Genomic DNA, 10,094 nt, shown 5'->3' on the forward strand with positions numbered 1-10,094 from the left:
CCACATGAATGCCATGATACTATTCTTCAATATTTTTAATAAAGACATGCTTAATATTTTTACAAAATTCACATATTTAATGTTATAAATAAAATATTAGCAAGTTTTGACCTGAGTATCATTCTGTATATACAATATATGCCCCCAATTCTTAAATTTCATTGCCAAATGACCAACATCATCATTCTTGTCTTATCTCAACTATCTATCAAATTACTAATGGTGTGGGCAGAAAAATTTTTAGAAAGATTAAACAAAGAGATAAACCTCAAGAAGAAAACACTAGCAATCAACTTTACTTTTTATCCCCAGAAGCAGATGAATAAATTAAAATAAAACATGAATAAATATTAGTTAGGTTTCAAGTTATCTCCATTTAGTACCAAAATTTATTTTTTAAATTATTACTTAATATTGTATAATACCGATTATTTTGGGCACGATCTCTGTGGAGAGCCCCAAGGTCCCCAGAGTACTATCCATACTGCAGGAACCCTAGCACACTCAGGATCTTAGATCACTGGTGAGTGAAACACAACATCAATTCCAAAAAACGAAGAGGGTCTTATGCTAGCAGGAACAGGGAAAAGGACACCCGCCTGAGTAGTGGCTGGGGTACGTTCTGGCAGTGTCGATACTGCACTATCTTGGGGGCGATCTCAGTGGAGGGCCCCAAGATCCCCAGAGGACTCTCCACGTTGCAGGCACCCTAGAACACCCTGGATCTTGAGATCACTGGTGAGTGGAATGCAACATCAGTTCCAAAAATCCAAGAGGGTCTTGTGCTAGAAGCAACAGGGTCAAAGGACAAAGGCAGGCCCTAGCACACCCAGAACCTTGGGATCACTGAGACCAGTCTACACAGGAGAGCACATGGGTGGCAGAAGCAAAAGAGCTTCTTGGACAGGGTCCCTTCGGTCCTTCATCCTCAGCCAGGAGACAGATCTGAGACCCAGACTCCTGGACCCCTTCCCTGCCAGGGGAGAGTGGGACTCCAGGGAGGGCTCTGACCCCAGGAATCAGGAGGTGGATCTGAGCTCCAGACTTCTGTGCCTCTGCCCTGCAAGAGGAGAGCTAAGCTGCAGAGAGTGTTCTGTTCACTGTGACGCAGGAGGGAGTTGGTCATCCAGGAGTGCTGACAGAGGCTAAAGAATCATAGGAGAAACAAGCTCCAACCAGAGACATGGAGTACTACTCAGCTATGAAAAACAATGAATTTATGAAATTCATGGGCAAATGGATGTATCTGGAGAATATCATCCTGAGTGAGGTAATGCAATCACAAAAGAAGTCACTTGATATGCACTCACTGATAAGTGGATATTAGTCCAGAAACTTAGAATACTCAAGATACAATTTGCAAAACACAAGAAAATCAAGAAGAAGGAAGACCAACATGTGGATACTTCTTTCCTCCTTAGAACAGGGAAAAAAATACAAATGGAAGGAGTTACAGAGACAAAGTTTGGAGCTAAAATGAAAGGATGGACCATACAGAGACTACCCTACTGGGAATCTATCCCATAATCAGCCACCAAACCCAGACACTATTGCATATGCCAGCAAGATTTTGCTGAAAGGACCCTGATATAACTGTCTTGTGTGAGGCTATGCCAGTACCTGGAAAATCCAGAAGTGGATGCTCACAGTCAACTATTGGATGGAACACAGGGCCCCCAATGGAGGAGCTAGAGAAAGTACCCAAGGAGATGAAGGGGGTATGCAACCTGATAGGTGGAACAACAGTATGAACTAACCAGTACCCCTAGAGCTCGAGTCTCTAGCTGCATATGTTGCAAAACATGGCCTAATCAGCCATCATTGGGAAGAGAGTCCCCTTGGTCATGCAAGCTTTATATACCCCAGTACAGGGGAATGCCAGGGCCAAGAAGTGGGAGTGGGTGGTTAAGAGAACAGGGTGGGGGGGGACAGGGAACTTTCAGGATATCATTTGAAATGTAGATCAAGAAAATAATCTAATAAATTATAAATAAATACATGAATAAATAAATAAATAAATAAATGAAAAGAAACCAAGAAAACTGGGTAAAATCAGAACCCATATGCCCAACACAGAGAGTCCTGGATAACCCAACACACCTGAAAAGCAATATTTGGATCTAAAAGTCATATATCATGATGCTGGTAGAGGATTTTAAGAAGGGCATTAATAACACATTTTAAGAAATACATGAGAGCACTTCTATACAGTTAGAAGCCCTTAAAGAGGAAGCACAAATATCCCTCAAGGAATTATAGGAAAACAATGCCAAAAAGGTAGAGAATTTTAAAGAAGAAACACAAAAATCCCTTAAAGAATTACAGGAAAACACAATCAAACAGGAATTGAACAAAACCACCCAAGACCTAAAAATGGAAGTAGAAACAATGAAGAAAACCCAAAGGGAGACAACTCTGGAGATAAAAACCCTAGGAAAGAAATCAGGAATCATAGATGTGAGCATCAGCAACAGAATATAACAGATGGAAGCAAGAATCTCAGGTGCAGAAGATTCCATAGAGAACATGGACACAACAATCACAGAAAATGTAAAAACCAAAAAGATCCTAACCCAAAATATCCAGGAAATCCAGGATAAAATGAGAAGACCAAACCTACAGATAATAGGTATAGATGAGAATGAAGATTTTTTACTTAAAGGACCAGGAAAATCTTCAACAAAATTATAGAAGAAAACTTCCCTAACCTAAAGAAAGAAATGCCCTTGAACATACAAGAAGCCTACAGAACTCCAAATAGACTGAACCAGAAAAGAAATACCTCCCGACACATAATAATCAGAACAACAAATCCACTAAATAAAGATAGGATATTACAAGCAATAAGGGATAAAGGTCAAGTAACATATAAAGGAAGACCTATTAGAATTACACCAGACTTCTCACCAGAGAATTTGAAAGCGAGAAGATCCTGGACAGATGTTATCCATACACTAAGAGAACACAAATGCCAGGCCAGGCTACTATACCCAGCAAAACTCTCAATTACCATAGATGGAGAAACCAAAGTATTCCATGACAAAACCTAATTCACACAATATCTTTCCAGGAATACAGCCCTTCAGAGGATAATAATGGGAAAACACCAACACAAGGACAGAAATTATGCCCTAGAAAAAGCAAGAAATTAATTCTTCAACAAACCTAAAAAAAAACAGGCACAAGAACAGAATTCCAACTCTAACAACAAAAATAACAGAAAGCTACAATTACTTTTCCTTCATATCTCTTAATATCAATGGACTCAACTCCCCAATAAAAAGACATAGACTAACAGACTGGCTACATAAACCAGACTCAACTTTTTGCTGCTTACAGGAAACCTACCTTAGGGAAAAAGACAGAAACTACCTCAGAGTAAAAGGCTGAAAAACAATTTTCCAAGCAAATGGTCAAAAGAAATAAGCTGGAGTAGCTGTTCTAATATCAAATAAAATCATCTTCCTACCCAAAGTAATTAAAAAATAAAACCAAACCAAAAACCAAAAAAAAAAAAAAAAAAAAAAACCAAAACCAAACAAACAAAAAACAAAAAACAAAAAACAAAAAACAAAAAACAAAAAACAAAAAACAAAAAACAAAAACACAAGGAGGGGCAGGCACTTCATACTCATCAAATGTAAAATCTTCCAAGATGAACCCTCAATTCTGAATATCTATGCTCCAAATGCAAGGGCATCCGCATTCATTAAGGAAACTTTAATAAAGCTCAAAGCACATATTGTACCTCACACAATAATAGTGGGAGACCTTAACACCCAACTCTCATCAATGGACAGATCCTGGATACAGAAAGTAAACAGAGATACATTGAAAACTAACAGAAGTTATGAAAGAAATGGATTTAACAGATATATACAGACCATTTTATCCTGAAACAAACGATATACCTTCTTCTCAGCATCTCATGGTAATTTCTCAAAAACTGACCATACAATTGGTCACAAAACAGGCTTCAATAGATACAAAAATATTGAAATTATCCCATGCATCCTATGAGATCACCACTGACTAAGGCTAATCTTCAATAACAACATAAAGAATAGAAAGCCACCATTCACATAGAAGCTGGAGAACACAGTACTCAGTGATACCTGAGTCAAGGAAGAAATAAATAAAGAAATAAAAACTTTTTAGAATTTAATGAAAATGAAGCCCCAACATACCCAAACTTTTCGGACACAATGAAATCAGTCGTAAGAGGAAAACTCATAGCTATGAGTGCCTCCAAAATGAAGCTGGAGAGAGCATACACTAGCAGCTTGACAGCAAACCTAAAAGCTCTAGAAGAAAAGGAAGCAAATTCACCCAAGACTAGTAGATGGCAGAAAATAATCAAATTCAGGGCTGAAATCAAATAAGTGGAAACAAAAAGAACTATCAAAGAATAAACCAAACCAGGAGCTGGTTCTTTGAGAAAAACAACAAGATAGACAAACCCTTATCGAGACTCACTAGAGGGCACAGGAAAAGTATCCTAATTAACAAAATCAGAAATGAGAAAGGAGACATAACAACAGAACCTGAGGAAATCCAAAACCCCATCAGATCCTACTACAAAAGGCTATACTCAACAAAACTGGAAAACCTGGATGAAATGGACAAGTTTCTAGACAGATACCAGGTACCAAAGTTAAATCAGGATCAGATTAATGACCTAAACAATCCCATATCCCCTAAATAAATAGAAGTCATTAATTGTCTCCCAACCAAAAATGCCCAGGACCAGATGGGTTGAGTGTAGAGTTCTATCAGACCTTTAAAGAAGACCTAATTGCAATTCTCCTCAAACTGTTCTACAAACAGAAGGTACTCTACCAAATTCATTCTATGAAGCCACGATTACTCTGATACCTAAACCACTTAAAGACCCAACAAAGAAAGATAATTTCAGACCAATTTCCCTTATGAATATAGATGCAAAAATACTCAATAAAATTCTTGCAAAGTGAATCCAAGAACACATCAAAACAATCATCCATCTTGATCAAGTAGGCTTCATTCCAGGGATCCAGGGATTGTTTAATATATGGAAATCCATCAAAGTAATTCACTATAAAACAAATACAAAGAAAAAAACCCACATGATCCTCCAGATACATCCATTTGCCGAAGAATTTCATAAATTCATTATTTTTAATAGCTGAGTAGTACTCCATTTTGTAAATGTACCACATTTTCTGTATCCATTCCTTTGTTGAAGGACATCTGGGTTCTTTCCAGCATCTGATTATTATAAATAAGGCTGCTATGAACATAGCAGACCATGTGTCCTTACCAGTTGGAACATCTTCTGAGTATATGCCCAGGAGAAGTATTGCTGGATCTTCCCGTAGTACTATGTCAAATTTTCTCAGGAACCATCAGACTGATTTCCAGAGTGGCTGTACAAGCCTGAAATCCCACCAGCAGTGGAGGAGTGTTCCTCTTTCTTCACATCCTTGCCAGCATCTGCTGTGACCTGAATTTTTGATCTTAGCCATTCTAACTGGTATGAGGTGGAATCTCAGGTATGTTTTGACTTGCATTTCCCTGATGACTAAGTATGTTGAACATTTTTTCAAGTGCTTCTTAGTCCTGCGGTATTCCTCAGTTGAGAATACTTTGTTTAGCTTTGAACACCATTTTTTAAATGGGTTTATTTGATTTTCTGTAGTCCAGCTTCTTGAGCTCTTTGTAAATATTGTATATTACTCTGCCATCAGATTTAGGATTGGTAAAAATCCTTTCCCAATCTGTTGTTGGCCTTTTTGTCTTATTGACAGTGTTTTTTGCCTTACAGAATCTTTGAATTTTATGAGGTCCCATTTGTCGATTCTTGATCTTACAATACAAGCCATTGCTGTTCTGTTTAGGAATTTTTGCCCTGTGCCCATATCTCTGAGTGAGGTAACCCAATCACAAAAGAAGGCACTTGATAAGTGGATATTAGCCCAGAAACTTTTAAACCCAAGATACAATATGCAAAACACAAAAAAATCAAGAAGAAGGAAGACCAATATGTGTATACTTCATTCCTCCTTAGAATGGGGAACAAAACACCCATGGAAGTAGTTACAGAGACAAAGTTTGGAGCTAAGGTGAAAACATGGAGCATCCAGAGACTACACCACCCATAATCCATCCCATAATCAGCCACCAAACCCAGACATTATTGCATATGCCAGCTGAAAGTATTTTGCTGAAAGGACCCTGACATAGCTGTCTCGTGTGAGCCATGCAAGTGCCTGGCAAATACAGAAGTGGAGGATCACAGTTATCTATTGGATGGAACACAGGACCCCCAATGGAGGAGCTAGAGAAAGTACACAAGGAGCTGAAGGTGTCTGCAACCCTATAGGTCGAACAACAATATGAACTAACCAGTACCCCCAGAGCTTGTGTGTCTAGCTGCATATGTAGCAGAAGATGGCCTAGTTGGCCATCATTGGGAAGAGAGGTCCCATGGTCTTGCAAATTTTATATACCCCAGTACAGAGGAACGCCAGGGCCAAGAAATGGAAGTGTATGAGTAGGGAAGCAGGACTGGGGGATATAGGGGACTTTCGGGATATCATTTGAAATGTAAATGAAGAAAATATCTAATAAAAAATTGAAAAAAAAAAAAAGAAAAAAAACCCCTCACATGATCACCTCATTAGATGCTGAGAAAGCATTTGACAAAATCCAACACCCATTCATGATAAAAGTCTTGGAAAGATCAGGAATTCAAGGCCCATACCTAAACATAATAAAAGCAATATAAAGCAAACCAGTAGCCAACATCAAACTAAATGGAGAGAAACTTGAAGCAATCCCACTAAAATCAGGGACTAGACAAGGCTGCCCACTTTCTCCCTATCAATTCAATATAATACTTAAAGTCCTGGCCAAAGCAATTAGACAAGAAAAGGAGATCAAGGGGATAAAAATTAGAAAGGAAGAAGTCAAAGTATCACTATTTGCAGATGATATGATAGTACATACAAGTGCTCTTAAATTTCACCAAAGAACTCCTAAAACCTGATAAATAGCTCCAGTTCAGTAGCTGGATAAAATTACCTCAAACAAATCAATGGCCTTTCTCTACACAAAGGATAAACAGGCTGAGAAAGAAATTAGAGAAACAACACACTTCACAATAGTCAAAAATAATATAAAATACCTTGGTGTGACTCTAACTAAGGAAGTGAAAGATCTGAATGATAAGAACTTCGAGTCTCTGAAGAAAGAAATCAAAGAAGATTTCAGAAGATGGAAAGATCTCCCATGCTCATGGCTTGGCAGGATCGATATAGTAAAATGGCTATCTTGCCAAAAGCAATCTACAGATTCAATGCATTCCCCATCAAAATCCCAACTCAATTCTTCAAAGAGTTAGAAAGGGCAATTTGCAAACTCATCTGGAATAACAAAAAACCTAGGATAGCAAAAACTATTCTCAACAATAAAAGAACCTCTAGTGGAATCAACATGCCTGACCTCAAGCTGTACTACCCAGCAATTTTGATAAAAACTGCATGGTACTGGTACAGTGACAGACAGGAAGATCAATGGAATAGAATGAAGACCCAGGAATTTTTCCCCTGTGCCCATATCTTCAAGGCTTTTCCCCACTTTCTCCTCTATAAGTTTCAGTATCTCTGGTTTTATGTGGAGTTCCTTGATCCACTTAGATTTGACCTTAGTACAAGGAGATAGGAATGGATCAATTTGCATTCTTCTACATGATAACCACCAGTTGCCTCATGAAACTGCAAAGCTTCTGTAAGGCAAAAGACACCATCAATAAGACAAAAAGACCACCAACAGATTGGGAAAGGATCTTTACCTATCCTAAATCAGATAGGGGACTAATATCCAATATATATAAAGAACTCAAGAAGGTGGACTCCACAAAACCAAATAACTCCATTAAAAAATGGGGCTCAGAGTTAAACAAAGAATTCTCACCTGAGGAATACCGAATGGTTGAGAAGCATCTGAAAAAATGTTCAGCATCCTTAATCATCAGAGAAATGCAAATCAAAACAACCCTGAGATTCCATCTCACTCCAGTCAGAATGGCTAAGATCAAAAATTCAGGTGACAGCAGATGCTGGAGGGGATGTGGAGAAAGAGGAACACTCCTCCATTGTTGGTGGGATTGCAAGCTTGTACAACCACTCTGCAAATCAGTCTGGTGGTTCATCAGAAAATTGGACATAGTACTACCAGAGGATCTCACAATACCTCTTCTGGGTATATATCCAGAAGATATTCCAACTGGTAAGAAGGACACATGCTCCACTATGTTCATAGCAGCCTTATTTATAATAGCCAGAAGCTGGAAAGAACCCAGATGTCCCTCAACAGAGGAATGGATACAAAAAATGTGGTACATTTACACAATGGAGTACTACTCAGCTATTAAAAAGAATGAATTTTGAAATTCCTAGGCAAATGGTTGGACCTGGAGGGCATCATCCTGAGTGAGGTAACACAATTACAAATGAACTCAAATGATATGTACTCACTGATAAGTGGATATTAGCCCAGAAAATTAGTATACCCAAGATATAAGATACAATTTGCAAAACACATCAAACTGAAGAAGAACGAAGACCAAAGTGTGGACACTTTGCCCCTTCTTAGAATTGGGAACAAAACACGCATGGAAGGAGTTACAGAGACAAAATTTGGAGCTGAGACAAAAGGATGGACCATCTAGAGACTGCCATATCCAGGGATCCATCCCATAATCAGCCTCTAAAGGATGACACCATTGTATACACTAGCAAGAGTTTGCTGAAAGGACCCTGATATAGCTGTCTCTTGTGAGACTAGGCTGGGGCCTAGCAAACACATAAGTGGATGCTCATATTCAGCTATTGTATGGATCATAGGGCCCCCAATGGTGGAGCTAGAGAAAGTATCCAAGGAGCTAAAGAGATCTGCAACCCTGTAGGTGCAACAACATTATGAACTAACCAGTACCCTGGAGCTCTTGACTCTAGCTGCATATGTATCAAAAGATGGCCTAATCGGCCATCACTGGAAAGAGAGGCTCATTGAACATGCAAACTTTATATGCCCCAGTACAGGGCAACTCCAGGGCCAAAAAGTGGGAATGGGTGGGTAGGGGAGTGGGGGGGGGAGGGTATGGAGGACTCTTGGGATAGCATTGTAATTGTAATTGAGGAAAATACCTAATAAAAATATTAAAAAAAAAAAAAAGAATGAAGACCCAGAAATGAACTTACACACCTATGGTCACTTGATCCTTAACAAGTCCCTCAAACCATCCAGTGGAAAAAAGACAGCACTTTCAACAAATAGTGCTGACACAACTGGCAGTGATCATGTTGAAGAATTTGAATTGATCCATTCTTATCTTCTTGTATTAAGGTCAAGTCTAAGTGGATCATGGAACTCCACAGAAAACCAGAGACACTGAAACTTATAGAGGAGAAAGTTTGGAAAAGCCTCGAAGATATGGGCACAGGGAGAGACTTTCTGAACAGAACAGCAATGGCTTGTGCTGTAAGATCAAGTATCAAAGTATGGGACCTCATAAAATTGCAAAGCTTCTGTAAGGCAAAAGACAATGTCAATAAGAGAAAAAGGCCACCAACAGATTGGGAAAGGATCTTTACCAATCCTGAATCAGATAGGGGAATAATATCCAATATGAATAAAGAACTCAAGAAGATGAACTCCAGAAAATCAAATAATTCTATTAAAAAATGGGGTACAGTGCTAAACAAAGAATTCTCAACTGAGGAATACCGAATTGCTGAGAAGCACCTGAAAAAAAAGTTCTACATCCTTAATCATCAGGGAAATGCAAATCAAAACAACCCTGAGATTCCACCTCACACCAGTTAGAATGGCTAAGATTAAAATTTCAGGTGACAGCAGATGCTGGCAAGGATGTGGAGAAACAGGGACACTCCTCCAGTCTTTTTGGGATTGCAAGCTGGTACAAGCACTCTGGAAATCAGTCTGGCAGTTCTTCAGAAAGTTGGACATAGTACTACCATAAGATCCAGCAATTTCCCACCTGGGCATATACCCAGAAGATGTTCTAACTGGTAATAAGGACACATGCTCCA

The sequence above is a fragment of the Mus caroli genome, unplaced genomic scaffold (assembly GCF_978045245.1).
Source record: "Mus caroli unplaced genomic scaffold, Mus_caroli_1 scaffold_2, whole genome shotgun sequence".
NCBI classification, from domain to species: Eukaryota; Metazoa; Chordata; class Mammalia; order Rodentia; family Muridae; genus Mus; species Mus caroli.